Consider the following 18574-nt stretch of genomic DNA (forward strand, 5'->3'; position numbering starts at 1 on the left):
ACTTTCATGACGAGAATTGTACCTATTTGGAATAGGGGTGTCTAAAAAGTTAGCAAAAAAGTGGTCAGCTACGCATGCCAAGATATTTGTGTTGGCAGTTTATGAGAATCATTTTGCGGTGAAACATGGGAACACTTATGCAAAATTTTATTATAACATTGAAATTAATTATTCGAGTTTCCGAAATAGATACTGCATATTCTTGTTTTCTAACCTTATGGCTTAATTATACATTATTTGTGTGACAAATGACGTGATTTACCATTTTGTGATTGATGTAACTTCGTTTCAAAGGAGTAACGCCCTAGTCTGGAAAAATCAAGTATACGATTATTGTGATTCTACTCTCGCTTATAAAGGTTTTGCTTTGTTTGGAATACAGGGATTCACTTTTGTTTTCTCCATAAAGGACATATTATTTATTCCGTATCTCAGTGCTATTTCACATTTATACCAAAGGTAATTATACAATTTGAGCAATTTTTATTTCGCAGACTTGGTGTTTTTGTAGTTACATTTTCGCTTGAGTTACCCAGAAGGTGTTTTGGTTTTCATACACCCCCCCCCCGTCCTAGCCAAATTCCAAAATTATTCAATAACACAAATTGTTTTGGTTTATAGAACGATTATTTAAAAGCCTTTCTCGTAATTAAACATCCTCCCAAAATGAGTTAAGCATCTCCTAAAATAAAGTGATTCAGGAATTGTTACTTACTTGAATGCATAAATCAGTTAGTTACTAATGGCTGTCGCGGGTACGCTCACTCGTCAAAGGGCTGTTTATCGTCCGTCGTAGGGGTATATGTGTTAGTAGCCCCTAGTCCTACTCAGCTTTCGAGTCTACGCTCGTATACATTTTCTTTTTAGGTGCAATGTTATTGCAATTCTGAGGGTGATTTGTTTAGTGGTGGAAATGATGAGCTGCTACTGGAGAACCTTAAATCAACGTCTCCTAGATATACAGTAGCAATAGGCAATTTTGTTATATTACCTCCCCTCTTGTCTTAGTATGTCCAGGTACACGAGGGAGGCCAGTGTAGCCTATAACCTAATCCTACTCAGATAGGGGCTATATAGGCCCAAAAATTTTGTAATTAAGGGCCATGAAGGATCCTATTGTTGCAATAGGCATCTTTTGATACTGTAAAATTTAACAACTATTTAGGTAAAGGCAATAAGCTATTTTAGCTTCTGGGGGCGTAACCAATAAAATCTCTGTCGCTTTGAAGTATATATTTAGTTAAGAGAGGGATAACCCCGATTCCTCAATTAACAAATATCCTTTGATTTTGCTATTATTTCATTAAGAAAACATTGACTTTATAAATAGGCTATTGCTAAGGTTTTTTGATCAAAATCATATCTAGTTTATTGTACCTGGCAGTAAATTTTTGGTATTACGAATATTTAATTTATTTCAAAGTTTACTACGTAAAACATAGGTAAAACAAAAAAGGCAGGGTCGTATGCAGTATTTTTTTCAGGGGAGTGGGGGGGGGGGTTAAAAAAGTATTTTTTCGGGGGTGGGTCCTGGGTGCTAAAAAAGCTTCAAAAAGTGCATCAAAATTTGTTTATATTCATTTTTATTACGTTTTTACGAGTCAAATAAACGTTCGGGGGGGGGGGGGTCAAGCCCCCTACGCCGTCTTCTGGATACGGCCTTGCAAATAGGCTTATCAGTTTTTTTATGGAAGGTATTAATTTTGAGTTGCACCGTAGAGCCAAAGAACGAAATGCAGTTAAATTATTTTACCCGATGAAAATAGGGGCATCAAAATTTCATTTCACTTTTGCAACAGGAGGACAATTCATTTCAGTAAACGTCAGCTAGTTGCCTATTTCACATCTGTCCCTTTTAGTATTTAGAACGCTAGCATATTCATATTGCATTTTTATTGACTAATTCCTTTTCCTCTCTCCTACATATAAGCCTTTCCCTTTGGGTCATAAAAGGAAGGGAAAAGCTAATAACACAAGAAGGGGACAATGACCGTACCAATGAATTCCACAGTAATGGGTTTGTAAATATCCTGGTAGGTAGCGATTTAGCAAACAGAGGAGCTTCATGTTCAATGAAAGAGGGGGAGGGGGCTATTAGAAATGAAGGCAATAATTTCCTAAAACGTCTAAAATTTCCTCGAATCTATTGAGGGCTTCTAAATAGTAATTTCGGAAGTGTTTCTGAAATTGTCAATTTTGTTGCTATTGTGAAATGCAGCCATTAAAGGGACCATACGTCCTCATAGACGTTGCTGTTAATTATTTTGTCGCAACACATTATTTTGCGGATTATTTTGTCGCAACACATTATTTTGCGGATTATTTTGTCGCAACACAGAATCTAACTTGAAGAGACTGTTCAGAAGTCCACTTCACATACACCAAAGGTAAACTTTAGTTCTTAAGCTTGGTTCTCATTATGCAGATTTTAGTTATTGAAAGATTCAAAATAAACAAGAAGAATTACTTTATGGATAAATGATTATATAACTTTTTATGAGCACCTTTAAAAGTGTAAGGGAGATGTATTTTATAGTCCTTTGGAATACTAAACATGCACAAAGAGAGTTAGATTTTGAATCATTCAGAAAGAAATTACGTTTTCTTAAAAATAACTTTTGTAATTGCCTGACTTGGGACCCCCCCCCCAAAAAAAAAAAAAAATATTCGGATGGTTCTGCAATTGTTTGTGTAAAATATTTTTTAGCAAGTAAGTCTTTTTCCATATAAAAACTATAAGAAATGGTTATTCTATGATATGTGTTTTCGGCGGCAAATCCAATCCTTTCGAAAATCAGCAGCTTGGAATATCTCTTTGCACTGTATATAGATTCGCCGGCTTCTGAAGAGTCGATGATGCCGCAAGGATTGGAGAGTTCTCAATAGTTTTTCTAAATCATTCCGGCCAAAGTTTTCATTCTGGTTCCTATTATCAGAGCAAAAGGGATACTTTAAGTTGCGACAATTACAGAAACTTGAACACGCAACATATTTACTGAAATATTCCACTGTTTCAACTTGATGAAAAATCCAAGCCTGCAAATCTATCATTGGCGAAAAGCCGCTCTCTGTTCCCGCCTATAAGCATTTTGCCATTGGATATTGCGAACTAAAAGGAACGGCAAAGAATTTGCAAAAAGGCATAAGGGAATGCGCAAGGTTTGTTCATCTCCTCTCCGCCGCCGCTGTGTTTTAAATCTGTGCAAAAATCAAACTAGATTTAGCTTGCCAATATTCCGTCGGCTTTCCATGTTCTTCTAAGTCTTAATTTTTGTGGAAAAGATTTTTTGTGAAACTTAAAATGAATGGAATATGTTTTGCATAAATGATACCGCTTAAGATAGGGTGAGTCATCATATTCTAATTAAATAGATAAAAATGTGTTTGAAATACAAGGTTTTGTAATTCAAAGAAGTTGAATATTTAAAAAAATATTTATCTATGGACTTATGAGTTACATACTCAAAAAGTATGATAGAGTCCATATTTAGTCCGTGTTTTTTTTTGTATTTTTTTGTTTTCTTAGTTTTTCATTATTACCTATAAGCTAAAAGCAAGTTTCTGTGTTTGTTTAAACAAACGTTTTCCTGTGCACTGAAGAATAAGTCAAACTAACAAAGCTAGAAACGTGAAATCGTATGCAGAACATTTTGGAATAGAAAAGATGGACAAAAGCTATAAAAATACGAAAAGTCCTGTCTAAAAAAAAAGATATACGACGTCATGGTAATAAGCGTGCGAAAACTGAAGACCCAGGCTGCCTGCCTTAGAAGTAAAGCGAGTGGAGGGAGGCAAGGGCGTAGGGAGGGGGGGGGCAGAGGGGGCAGCTGCCCCTCCCCCCTAGACCTTCAAATTTACATTAGATATGGCTGTAAAAGTAGATGGTTGGAAAAGCAGTTGATAAAAGGCCCTCCATCACACTATCGACTGCCCCCCCTGGACAATATTCTGCCTACGCCCATGGAGGGAGGTAATACCAAGCCTCGGAATGAATGGCCAAGATTCTTAATGGGAGGAGCCCGATGCCGTATCCAGGTGGGGGCTCAGGGTTTGAACACTCCGAAGTTTTTTGTTTGTCTCGTAAAAACGTAACAAAAATGCATATAAACAAATTTTTCATGTGGTTTTTAAAAGCATTTTTTTTAAAAAAAAAAAAAAACGAAAAAATACCCCTTCCCCCAACAAAAATTCTGGATATGTCTGTACAAGGACCAAAAGCGCGACAGAGCTGCGGGAGCTGGTCAAAATTCGGTGAAGTTGTCTTCTTTGCTTGCATTATTATATATTTATCCTTGCATTTAGACAGCTCAGTAGGGACCTTTCCCTACAAGTCTTTACTTTCCCGAATTTGAACACTAGCTGTAAATTTCCATTGTTTTGGTTCCCTTTTGTTTCAATGTTATGTGTAGCCAGTGTGGTCTTAGAACTTATTTATTAAAAAACTGCTGTTGTTTCCCAGGCATATTGATATGATCAACAAAGAGATAGACAAAGTGGGAAAACAAGTTAATATGTACAAATTTACTATAAAAACGTTGGAAATTAGTAGCCTACTTTGAACACTTCCCTATTAAATTAAGATTGCTTTATCTATCCCTCCGTTTTATTTTCTCTAAGATAGGTGGGAGGGGCTGTTTTGAATTTTTGCTCATTACGAAATCAATATTTCAACTGTGATAAATGAGATCTAATTTTTGTCAACAAATCGGAATTGGAACTGAATGGTTGGAGGAAAAACATAATTTTTTTTTTTTTTTTTTTTTTTTTTTTTTTTTTTTTTTTAATTGACAACTGTCGAAAACTCGGTCGAAGCAGATTATTTTGAGTACTTAACTATGCTATATATATATATATATGTATATATATGTATATATATATATATATATATATATATATATATATATATATATATATATATATATATATATATATATATATATATATATATATATATATATATATATATATATATATATATATATATATATATATATATATATATTAGATGCATCCTATATCACTATACAAAACTATAATAACTATAAATGGACTAAATATTAACTATACAATATAGCTCATACTATAACTTTGGGGAAATAAAACCGGTTCCGGTCTTAAAAAGGCCCTAATTTTATTTGACTTGAGCATCCGGCATTTCAAATTTGTAGCATGGACAAACCAGTATTTTTTTTTTATATTATTATTATTATTTTATCAAAGAAAAGATGATAGTTTAATTGCCCTTCTTCTTTACATGGGAGACTCATTATAAAAGAATCAAGAATGGCCGAAAAATTTAATTTCTAAGGATACGAAAAGCCCTGCCCTCTGAACCCATCTGGTTCTTTCCATGGGAGAAACTTTCATGTGAGATTTGTCGCTCGTTACTAAGATAACGCTTCTTCGTTGAGCCTGGTTGTAAATCAAACAATGCGTCCTTAAAAAATCAAACTCCCCTCTTCCTCCCCAAAGCTATCACCCTGTTTGTCCTGTTTGCCACGTGTTTAATGTCAAAAATCACAACTTTTTAGTATATGAGCTCCCTCTCGTACAATAAATGCCTATGCTTTGTAAGTAGATGAATGGGCAAGCAAACTTTATTTCTTGTTACAAAAGGACAAGCCTCGAAAGTTTATTTAGATTTTGTTTCCCCAAAACAACAAAATCCCCCAAAAAAACACTTTAAATATTGTAAACGTAATGAGAAAGCACGCTTTGCGACCCATTTATCTAACAAATACCCGTTTGTCTGGTTTCCTGTAGTGGTTCCTTGTACAGTCTATAGCCTTGGGTAAATAAATAATGCACAAGTACCATATGTATACACACACACACACATATATATATATATATATATATATATATATATATATATATATATATATATATATATATATATATATATATATATATATATATATATATATATATATATATATATATATATATATATATATATATATATATATATATATATATATATATATATATATATATATATATATTTGTAACCAAGCAAATTTATTACTTGAAATTGAGAGATAAAATGGCAGTACGTTATATACGCAGGAGTTTCTCTGGAGGGCCTTAGACAGTGGTGGATTTTGCCTCTCTTGCAACCGGTGCAAAATGTTGATTACCCCCCCCCCTCCTCTTTCTCCCAAAAGTTTCCAGGCCAAATTTTAACAAAAAATTCTATATTTTTAACTCTGACGTTTCTTACTCCTCTGCAAAATTTTTAATTATCTCGTCCCAATTGATTACTTCTAATTCTTCGCGTTCTTTGCTCATTAACACTAAATGATTTAGTCGCTCCTGGCTCATACTCGATCTGAGTTACGTTAATATTAATTTAAGTTTACTAAACGACCGCTCATTACTCGCCAGTGACACTGCAATCGCTAATGAAATTTGATAAGCAATTCTAATGTCTTATTTATTGGAAATTTTTATCTCTAAGATTTCTGCACCCGGGGAAAATGCCCCCTCTGCCCTCCCCTTAAAACCTCCTCCGGCCTTATATCTCGATGGAGGGATTAAAAAACAGAATAGTTTTGTATAGTACGTTATACAGAAGGAAGAGCTCCCATTTACCCGTAATAATTGGTCCTTAGCTAGAACAAGCTACAGCCGGGCATCAATATTTTTTCCCCTCACTATATTGGCTCCTCATTTTCTGATTCTGGGTTCAATAGAGCTCATTTCAACAGAACAGAGGCTATTTTCCATTCTCTGTCGACTACTTGACTACAAACAATTACAGTTTCATGTATTTCCTATTTTCATGACAGGAACTGTATTTTGCAAAATAAATTTTTGACGATTATAGCCGTGTGTTATAAATTTTGGGTTCCATTAGAAAATTCGAAATAAATTGATCAAAAGTTCGCCGAAACTTCAGACGAACTAAACCCTTGAGCTAAGCTCAGAAGATATAAAAGCAATTGATATTTGGTAAACCTAAATAATTTTCTTGAGTAATATGATACAAAAACCAATTTCATGCAAAATTCACCCAATATTCACCCGCTGCGTCACGGAAAATCATAAATACATAAACATGGTAAAATTGTACAATATTAGGAAAAAAATAAGACGCCTTTACGCAAAAAAGTTTCATTCCCCCTCCCTCCATACAGATACTGGGAAGCTGTAATAGGCTTTTCCCAAAAATTTGTTTACAAAGAAATAGTAAAATATCCTTGCGCATATTTCTTTAAACTCTGTTTTCTAATACAAGTCAACACGCAGAATTAGCAAAGTTTTATGAACTGTCACAGAAAACCTCCTTCCGAGGCAATAGCTTTTGTTCCTGTTTTGAAATATCTTCTCAGGTGTTAAGATATTATTTGGCCTCGAAAGAGCCAATTCACAGAGGCTGATATGTAAAGGAGTGATGACAATATGTGAAGAAAAGGAATAAATAGCAAGTTGATAGTCTGTTCCTGAAATATAACTAAGATATGGGATAGGATGTGATTTTTCGAATAAGTAAGTTCACGCTTGAAATCGCTGCCCATAACGACTGCTAAAGTCATCATTCCAGACTTTTTACAATATTTTGTACCACTATCATGGTTTTCTGAGGCAGAATGTTATATGTCGTTTTGTTAATGAGGAAAATTATATATTTTTCTTTTGAAAATACGATTTGCATAATAATAATATCATTGTATTTTGAAGCTTTTATGACAAGTTTAGAATATTAATGGGTACTATTGTATTAGCTGGTACCCACACGATATACTGTATAGGGAAATGCTAAAGGAAATTAATCAAATGGGTATCTGTCAATAGAGAAATGAATCGCAAAGCGTGGTTTGTCATTGCGTTTACAATATTTAAACTATTGTTTTTTGGGGTTTAGGAGGGGGAGGTACCTAGGTTAGGTTACGTATTTAATATATGCTATATTTTACCCCCACCCCCCTGATGTTCAAATATATAGCCGAAATTTGTTTCTAAACCATTATATTTTCATCATATTTTGTTTTATTTCATTAGCATAAACCAAACTTGACTTCTCGCGTAGGTACCAGCTAATGCAACAGTACCTATTAATGTTTTTAACGCTAAAATTGGTGGTGAAGCGTATAAATATGTATGATCAATAAATTCAAATTTAATATAGAAAGTCCATAAACGATAGATATGTTGCATTTCATAATAAATAAATATTTACTATAAAGAATGCTTGCGGAGAAGAATTGGTCGGCATGAAATTGTGGTAGTTGCAAGCAATTATAACGAATCCCCCTCACCCTATGAACTGCCCAAGGACTCTTTTAACAATGAAATTTTCCTTAAACACCCTAGATTGCCCAAAGTCAAGATATATTCATGGCTAAATAAGTATTACTTTACGGTGTTTTAAAGAAGTCTAGCCCAAGCAGTTTTCTCTCAAATTCGGGGATTCTTAAAGGAGATAAGATAGCTAGAACAGATCAAATCATTAGAAAATCGACAAAATTCCAAGATGCCATTTTTTTTAGCTACCGTACTTTTGAAATTTCCGACTTTCTTTGAATTTTCTAAGATTTTATGTGCGTACAAAACTCCAGCCCAGAAATATACAGAATCAAGTACAGCTGCAATCCTAATCGAATTTTGAGAGGGGTGGGCAAAAGATTTCCCGAACATTTTTCATTTGCACATCTACCAGAAGGGGCAATAAGATCTCAACCAAACTTGATGTGAAGTCAAATTTAGTCCCTATCTGGGCTTTGGGATTCCCAGACACAATCTGACCTTTGTGGGGGAGGAAAATCCTTAAATTCTTATTATCGGGACATCCATCGGAAGGGATTCTCGAATCGCGACCAAAATTAGTGAAGAGTAATGATGATTGTCTAAAAAACGACCGAAATTAAAATAAATAACCGAGTCAAACTCAAAACGAGCAGAAATTAACATGAATAGGGCTCAAAACCCCTATGCCTTCTCAAGACTAGAACATAATTTGTACTTTACTGAAAAAAATACAAATGAATGTGTATTGTCAGTTTAATATACATACTGATATCTAGTAGTCAAAATGTTAATATTATTTGATTTATTAAAGTTATAAAAATATGAATATTTATATTTTTTCAATAAAGTGCAAATTATGTTCTGGCCTTGGGAATGCATAGGGGTATTGAGCCCTACTCATGTTAATTTCTGCTCGTTTTGAGTTTGACTCAGTTATTAATTGTAATTTATGTTCGTTTTGGATTTCATTTATTTATCGATGCTGATTTGTGGTAGTTTCACCCTTGGTAGATTATTTGATTATATTTTTGCTCATTTTGGTTTAATGGAGTTCGTTACTTTTCTTTGAAAAACTTATTTTGTGGAAAAAGTTTGTTTTAATTAATTATATGAATAACTGTTGCGTTGGAAAGTCAATAATCTTATTTATGCTATGCATGACATCATATAAGAAAATACTTATTTGATGCCATATACGATGTCATATGAAATAATTATATGATGTACAAACATAGTACATAACTTCATTTGCAAAAACCAAAAATTCAGGCTCTTAATGATTTTTCCCAGACTTACTGACCTACCTAGATCGTTTTTTATTCAAAAATATCCCTAGGTACAAGTTTTCCGAAAAAGTATGAGGCATTTTTGAGACATAGAATAAATATATACATACACAATTATTACTCACATATAAAGATAGTATATATATATATATATATATATATATATATATATATATATATATATATGTATACATATATATATACTATCTTTATATGTGAGTAATAATTGTGTATGTATATATTTATTCTATGTCTCAAAAATGGCTCATACTTTTTGCATAGTTTTGTTAATGACTGAAATGATCTACAAAAGAGGAGTAAAAACAGTCAGATTGCAAGTACTGACAAATAGAATGGCTCGCAAACAATTTCTAGGTTAATAATTGAAGATTTTCATTCAACAAGATTATTTTGAGTTTTACAATCTAACCCCAAACTCCCACATACCATTGGCGAATCTAGGGGGCGAGGGGGACGCTCGCTCCCCCTAACGTAGTCTAAATTAGTGTTATTTGCTTAATTAACGCAAGCTTGCGCTAATTAAACTTGCTCCTAGCGCAAGTTTATCGGCTCAGCCTATTGCTCCTAACGCAAGTTTATCGGATCAACCTATTTTGCGCCCCCTTCCCTAAAAAATTCTGGATCCGTCCTTGCCACATACTGATTGTTTTGGAACAACGTGGCGAACTTTTGGAGCGTGGGTGGTAATTTGGATGAGTATTTGTGAAAAATGCAAATCCGCATGCGCTGAAATGCTCCTACATGTCTAGAAACACAAGGTTTACGCACAAAATGTATGTTGGAGAATTAATTTTATCTGCCATACGTCGAAAAGTTTTGTCTTATAAGAAATGTGGAGGAATGTCTTCAATTGGGCTTACAACCAAATATTTATTTTAGATTTTGCCTTTTCTTGCCTGTTTTTTTTTTTTTTTTTTCATTCTGACCGATTTTAAGCAATCCGAAAGGTGTATTGTTTTATTTTTCGGTCACTTATCGTTCAGTTATTAAATAACTAATGAAAATACTAAATACTCATTATCAGGAAAGACTCTTGACCTGTTATCTTTATTATTCTTAAAAAGTACTAAATTTCTAGAAGTGTCTCTTTTTACCTCTCTTGAAATATCAGGTCAGGTTAAACCCTTGAGTAATTAATCCTTTAAAGGCAAACACCTTAAGCCAATTAAAAACGATATTTCCCATTTTTGAAAAATCACTGATTACGTGTTCAGAAAATTTAGACGTCAATCTAGTGTGACAAGAAATCTTTGATAAACATCTTCAATTCTTGTTCGTTTTATTTACCAATCATAAAAAGCGCACTCGTCTCTTCTAATAGATTTACATAACTGATTGAAGTTTTAATCCCTCTGGCAATTTATTACAATTTGTTTACCTCACTCGGTCGGCAATGCCATCTAAGGCAAATACAACATAAATATGTTCCATTCTTTTGCATTTTTTAGGCAACCAGCTACCATATATAAGCTCAGTATGCCACTAGTCCTTTGTTCAGTTGAATTAGTATATTTTATCCATCTGTTGAGCATTTGCTGTATTGAAATGGGATGTACAGTGAAGAGAAAACCAATTTTTAAATATTCTTCATAGCGTTTTCTCCTTTTGACAATTAGAGTGAGTTGTATGCCCTCATGTTTGTTTTATCGACGGATGAAATAATGGCACAAGGAGGGAAAGCTCTTGAGAAGGAGGTGAACCTGTTCCGTAGTGCAGCACAATACTCTATAAAATTGCTTTATTTGAGGTACTACGCCTTCTCTGTCTTTCATGATAACAATTAGAGACTGCAAAGCCTTTTGTCACCAAAGGTCGAGGATAAGTATGTTTTCACATGTTTCGTAGACGCTGAATCACGGTGCAGAACATTTTTGTTTGTTGCTGAAATACCGCGAATAATAGACATATCAGCAATTTTGATAAGCTCAGTGAATGTACTTGGAAGCTTAGAAAGCTCGGACCGAACTTTAAAACTATGGCACTGGCGAATTATTATTAATTAAAAAAAAGTGTCTTCGCCGTCTCAGGTTGAGAGCTAAGGACTAGATTTTTGATTTCAAACAATCAAAATGAACTAAACAAATTTTGTAACTTCTCTTTGGAAAGAAAATCTGGTGATTTCAAATTCAAGTTCAGCGCAAACAAACTTCCGCAAAGACTAGTGTTTTCCGTTAATTGCTTTTCAATTTAGCGGATTAATCAATTAGCGAAAGGATATAGAAGACTGACCTTGTCACTCTGATGGTCGGTAATACTGTCTATGGCTCTTCTTTTAGAAGAAGAGAGAACAAAGTAATCCATAAGGCTTTAAGGAGGCCTGTATAGTCACTGAGATATGTGTTTTTTTGTTTGTTTTTGTTTTTCAGTATTTCCATTGAAGATGGTATTTTACTTATTTCACTGATATAAATCTACCATAATACCTCAGTTTGGTAGTTCCAAAAACTTTTCTTGGTTACTCAGATCACCTGAAGAGCTTTGAAGCAGTTGATCGACGCACAAATCGCCTAGTTGAAACTCAGTCCATTAAGCTGTTTTCTGTAGCGGCATTCTCCAAGTTTGGTCTCTATTCAGAAGTAACATCAAGAATGTGCGTTATTGGTTTCATTCGCACTTTTATATTGCAAAATGACCTTTACCAGTAGCTCAATTTAGTTTGTACTAACTTCTACAAATCTAGAGCATCCGGCCCAAGTTCTTTTTGACCTCTAATAAACAATTCTTGGATTGTAGGACTCTTAGTTCAGGAGACGTACAGTGACTGCACCACTCCAAAATATCAGCAATTGGCTGATTTACATAGACTGTTTGAGTAAGAACCAAACTCATTCTGTATGCGCGGCAGTGGATATATGTTGCTTGAGATGCATGCTCCCTGACTTTAGTCTGTACTCCTTGGAATACCTTGCTCTAACCAATTGAATTGGCCCTCATTCGATTTGAGTTACGATTCTCCTCATTGCCATGACATGATTGGCCCTGATTTACTAGAGACTTGGTTTTCAGTATTAATAGTCGAATGTGCTTCCTCTTTTCTACGACCTTTGCCTTTCTCCGGCTCGAGCAGTGACTAGATACCGAAGGTACAGACCCAGATGCCACTTTGCTAAAGTTGTGCCATGCCACTATGCTGTCTATGTCGTGAATGCCATTACTATGTTGTGTAAACGTATAGTCTTACGTTTTTCCATTCCTTGATCAATTATGCGCGAAAGGAATTTAACCTGGAGTTTCCCCAGGCCGAATGCCCATCTAACTAACGACAACAGAAACAGAAACCTTGTCGGTGGACACAAAATATTTCAGACAGGACAACTGTCAGTAATAGTCACTGTTAAACCAGCAAGATGAGGTTTGGGGGCACTTTTTTTGCTCTGGCTAGGTAAAACTTTCAGCTGGAGAGCCTGAAGGACCTAAGAATATATCCATGGCATAAACAAATGTTTAAACATTCATTTTAGCAGCTGAAGCATCAGCTGGACTGATGATGGCTGCTGGAGTAGCAGTGTGTATCTAAAGAGTTATCACTGTCGCTTCAAAAGTAGTGGTTGACTTTTGGATATTAAATGCAAGTTTACTTCACCTGGTGCGGCTCTGGCGTTAGTGTTTCCATTGTTGTCTAGACGAGAGCTTGGATATATTGATATAATCTAACATGAGTTCATTTTGTAGCAACCGGAATAATAGTGAAGTTCGTGAACAAATTCACCCAGGCACAGGATAGTTATCCTCCACATGCTCCCATCATAAGATTACACTTTCGCACACTCCCCCCCCCCCAAAAAAAAGCAGCAAAAGCTATGGTTCTTAGCAAAGAAAAAACAATAAACAATCAAATAAAATAAAGATCAATAAGAGTTATGACTCTGGGGGCAAATTTTCCTTGGGGGTAAGCTTTCCTGGGACAAGTTTTCCGGGATTATGTTTTTCTTGAGTTTTCCAACAAATGTCAATTAGAACCTAAACAACTTTTGTGTTTTTTGTGCATTAAAGTTGACCATCGAAGTGTCGGACTATTCCTGAATCTTCAGGAGATACATTTCAAGGGAGAGGGAAGTGTTAAAGGGTATTCTTGCTTTGAGAGGGCCGTGTTGACTGTTTTGTTGTCGGGTTGCATGAATATAGCGTGACTGAGAGTTTGCTCCTTCAGATTGGTCAGACACACTTTTCTTGAAAAATATGTGTGAATTTTGGGTGCCATTCTTAAGACTGATTATATTTAAAAACTAATTTTACAAATGAAAGTAAAGAGCAACGTTAAAACTTAAAACTATTATAAATTTGTAGTTAATTGCAAGAATTATATTTATCAATTGTCTTTAAAAATATTTGAACTGAAAATTCTACTGCTTAAAGCAAATGCACCCTTTCCTTCTTGAAGCATTGTGATACAAAAGTTAGTCATTTGGTCAAGTTAGTGACTCTCAAGATTTTATGATTTTCTTTACACATTTATGGGTTTATTACATTTTTCGCCTTTTTTCACCTTTTTTCAAATTAACACCCTCCTTAGGAAATAAAATCCAACATAAGGAACCCTCCACCACCGAGATTTGTTTTCTCTCACCAATACGATATTCTGTCTGGGCGAAAAATGGAGACCCGGGACGTTCCTCTTCCAGACCAAATTGGGTCTCAGCGTAAAACTCTCTGATTAGAACAAATAGTAAATACTGTAAAAAGTAATTTTTAACTAGGAAAATTGTTTTTGCCAAATGCTTCCATTAAACTTTTGTCAAGTAATTACTGCACTGCGCTGAAAAAGTCTGTTTACTTTCTTAACAAGGAAAACAAAAGTATTTGATGATTTTCTCATAGGATAAAGCTCCAAGTAATTGGTAGAAAAAGTTTGTTAAATAATAAATAATAAACTAACCTTTCCTTTTCAAAAAACACTGTGGAAAGTATTTCTTTGTAATACTTCGGAAATGATTATTAATCCTTAATAAAGTATGGGAATGCAAGTCTTCGTAAAATACTCTTCGAAAAGGATTGTTAGTTCAGCTCTTTCCAAATTGTTTAATTTTTTTTTTTGAAAAAAAAACAGGTTTTTGCTCAAATATTTAATACTTTTTGCATACTGTGTAACACGAATTTTATCCCTTGTTAAGGTGTCACGAATTTTCCCTTCGACAGTTTTTATGGGTTTGTATCATACTTCATATTCTTATGAAATTCGCATCAACTTATTTAGTATTTATAAGAAAATGCTACTTGTATGATATAGCCCCTACCTAATATTCTTCTAGTATGTTTCTCTGACGCTCAATCCTAATGAAGATAAAAATTTAACACTTTAGAAACAAATTTGGGCTATATATTTGCACATTCGGGGGGGGGTAAAGTATAGCAGGTCTACATGCCTAATGTGTTAGGTATAATTATTCTGCATATTATGTAGTAAGAACTGTTTTCTAACTTCAGACTGTCCTAATACTTTACCCCCCCCCCCCCTCCTAAGGGGCAAATATAAAGCCCAAATTATATATTTTCCATCTACTCTGTCAATTCTCTTTGTCTTGTCTCATGCTAAGCTGAAAGAAACTAACGAAAAATAAGTGCCACAAAATAATGAAAATTTGTATTAAACACCAGTACAGTGTAAATGTCGCTTTTAATTGGAAGCTACATTCATGACTACATTTCAGTTTGTGTATCTATCCGCCATTGTCCAAATGAATGAGTACCTGCTGTCTTTCTGTGTTACAACCAAAGTATAATCATCTACTGAACAAGTACAGTCAAAACTCTCCAAAAGTGATCCCGCGTACCTCAGCGCCTCTAGAAGGAAAATGTTGTACTACTTAATCGCTCCGAGCCAATAAATTAAATTTAATACAGCTTTTACGGAACAAGTATAATCACCTACGGAACTTGTGATTTAGTCACCAAGTTCGCATAGGTATGGAATCGTCTCCGGAGTAGACCCCGAAGCCGCGCCGAAAATCGGCGGCGCGCCGCCGAAAAAAAAGCGGCGCCGCGCCGCCGAGCTTGCATCAGCGCGCTGACGCCGCCACTGATTCTATTGGCGATGGTGTCACTAATACGCCACCGTTTTTTTTCGCGTTTTTTCTTATAGATATCGACCTCCCGGTTTAAAAGGTACTCCCCGCTAATCTGTTTCTTAAAAAAAAATACTGGCAACGTGTGCTCGCCATGTATATAGGTTCATCGGAAGGAGAAGAAGAAATTTTTCTTGAAACAAAAATTCTACCTTCCACTTTAAAATTCTTTTCATTTTGTTTTCTGATTTTTCGGATTAAAAGAGGTAGTTAAAATAGCATTAGGCAATTCAGGATGTTTTCATAGGCAGCGCAATCGAGATGTCTAAGTAAAGAAAAATGTTGGCACAATGTATTTTTTTTTTTTTTTTTTTTTCCATACCAGGGCAATTCGTATCGAAGGAATTGTCGTAGAAACTTTAAAAAGGGCTCATTCGATTGGAAATTGGAATAACTAGTGCCCCTTCTAATATTCTAAAGTAATTAGAAGGTAGGTTACACCCCGTACACGCCCACCGTTTCCCAAAACACATCAAATCAAAATTTTAAGATGGCAATTTTGTTCAGAGTAACTGATTTCCAAAGATAAAATATGTTTTTTAAGGACGTTACTCCCCCAGAACCCTTAGGGCAAGGGTTTTATAGTTATGCCCTGGAGGTATATAAGAACGATGTTGGCACAATGTATTATTTATTATTTTTTCCCTTAGACCAGGGCATTTCATATCGAAGAAGTTGTCGTAGAAACTTCGAAAAGGGCTCATTCAATTAGAGATTGGAGTGGCTTTTGCCCTTTTTAATAGTCGAAAATGATTGGAAGGCAACTAACACCCCTTACACGCCCACCATTTCCCGTAACACATACAAACAAAAATTTGAGATAGCCGTTTAGTTTAACGTAGTTGAATATTCCGGAAATTAGGTCTTAAAGGATGACAACCACCCTCACAGCCCTTAGGGTAAGGGCTGTAATTTATGCCCTGGGGGCATATACGGTGTTTATAGAAAGCGTTGCCGTAGAAACTCAAAAAGGGATCATTAGTTTTGGAAATCGAAAAGCCTAGTGCCCTTTTTAATAATCGAAAGTGATTGGAAGGCTTGACATTTTTATAGTACAGATCGATGTGGCTATAATGTATCATTTTTTGTTGTTGTTGTTATTTAGACCAGGGCACTTCGTATTGAAGGAGTTGTCGTAGGAACTTCGAAAAGGGCTCATTCGATTGAAAATAGAAAGGGCTGATGTCCTTTTTTATAGTCGAAAGTGATTGGAGGGAAACTAATCACCCTCCCACGCCCCCCCACCCCTTTGCCTTTATTTTTAAAAAGTAAATGTTGCCTTAAGATTAAATGAAAATGCAATGTGTTTATGTTAATTCCCAATAAGGCATCTCAGCAGTATCCAAAGAACGACTGAGGATATTGTGTTCAAACTTTAAGGGCTTCTTCTGCTCTTAAAATTTGACCAAATCAAAATAGCGTAAGTGTATCCAAGCTATCAAAGAAAGTAAACAAATTTTTTTGCGAATGTTATCAAGTTTTCCATTTCAGGTCAACTAGAGGATGTATGAAACTAAATTAAACACTATTATTTGTGTCCAGATTTTTATAAGGATCTATGTTGTTAAATTTTGCTGAAAATTGTTTTCCAGCATACAGATAGCAGGCCAAACCATAAATTCTTAAAAAAACGAAAAGATTTAAAGTATGATTTTCTTTTTCCCTGAAAAGACTATGTCAATATAAAACGAACAGATATTAATTAAAAAAACTGTTTCCAAAAAATAAGTTTTTTCAAAGAAAAGTAAAGAACTTCATTAAACCAAAAATGAGCAAAATTAAAGTCAAATAATCTACCAAGCGTGAAACTACCACAAATCAGCATCGATAAATAAATGAAACCCAAAACGAACAGAAATTACAATACATAACCGAGTCAAACTCAAAACGAGCAGAAATTAATATAAGATGGGCTCAAAACCCCCTATGCCTTCTAAAATTCATAACATAATTTGTACTTCACTGAAAAAAATACAAATGAATATGTATTGTCAGTTTAATATACATATACTGATATTTAGTAATCAAAATCTTAGTATTATCTGATTTATTAAAGTTAAAAAAGTAAAAACATTTATATTTTTTCAGTAAAGTGCAAATTATGTTCTGGCCTTGGGAAGGCATAGGGGTTTTGAGCCCAACTCATGTTAATTTCTGCTCGTTTTGAGTTTGACTCAGTTATTTATTGTTATTTTGTTCGTTTTGGGTTTCATTTATTTATCGTTGCTGATTTGTGGTAGTGTCCCGCTTGGTAGATTATCTAGAGCTAGTATAGAAATATATCTATAGAAATGAATTACATTTTTTTTGCACAGTTAGCAGAGCATACTGAAGTTGAAGTAGCCTTAAACTGCGACTGGAAATGTTATATATTGATCACTTCTTTCAGAAAAGAATTTCGGAGGGTTATTCCGTGTTGATAAGAAAAGAGGGTAAAGGTGCAGTTTAGTTCCTCCTGTAGTGTAGTGCGCAGGAGCCCTATGGTGAAGGTGCAGGTTTGTTCTCCCTTATAAAACAACTTATTTCAGCAGATACAAAGCAGAAGCCCATTTGCGGCATTCTGTGGGACCCCAAGGTACAGTACTAGTATCAGATCTCGCGAGTGACAGCTTACGCTCGTCTAGTTCTGGCTGTACCGGTCACATGTGCCCCAGTTAAACGGCTTTTTAGCACGACACGACTGATAGTGACGGTCAAAAGGTCAATGGCTCCAGGCAGAGTAAACAAACTGACTTTGGTTACATCAATTGTAACTGAAGTGATGTAACCACTGATTTAAAATTGTTGGTTTTGTTAAGCCATGGTATCTGATTTGTTTACTGTATTTTTTTAATGTTGTTATTTGTTTTTGTTTTTTTTCACTTCCTTTTCTTACGTATTTGATGAACAGGAGATGTATGAACTTCAAACTTTGAAAGATATACACACACTATCCCAAATCATTAACAAGAAGGA

At 34.7% G+C, this 18574-nt stretch overlaps 1 protein-coding gene across 1 annotated transcript in view; it reads left to right on the plus strand.

Moving 5' to 3' along the window:
• Positions 1 to 235: 235 nt before the first annotated feature.
• LOC148949324 (zinc finger protein squeeze-like) overlaps positions 236 to 18574 on the plus strand; it is a 315758-nt gene continuing 297419 nt past the window's right edge. The window contains exon 1 of the mRNA XM_089093355.1: positions 236 to 459. The gene's annotated coding sequence lies outside the window, so the exon portion shown is untranslated. The remainder of the gene's footprint in view (positions 460 to 18574) is intronic.

Source organism: Artemia sp. Qi Xiang Cuo, chromosome 8 (assembly GCF_049724085.1).
Source record: "Artemia sp. Qi Xiang Cuo chromosome 8, ASM4972408v1, whole genome shotgun sequence".
Classification (NCBI taxonomy): Eukaryota; Metazoa; Arthropoda; class Branchiopoda; order Anostraca; family Artemiidae; genus Artemia; species Artemia sp. Qi Xiang Cuo.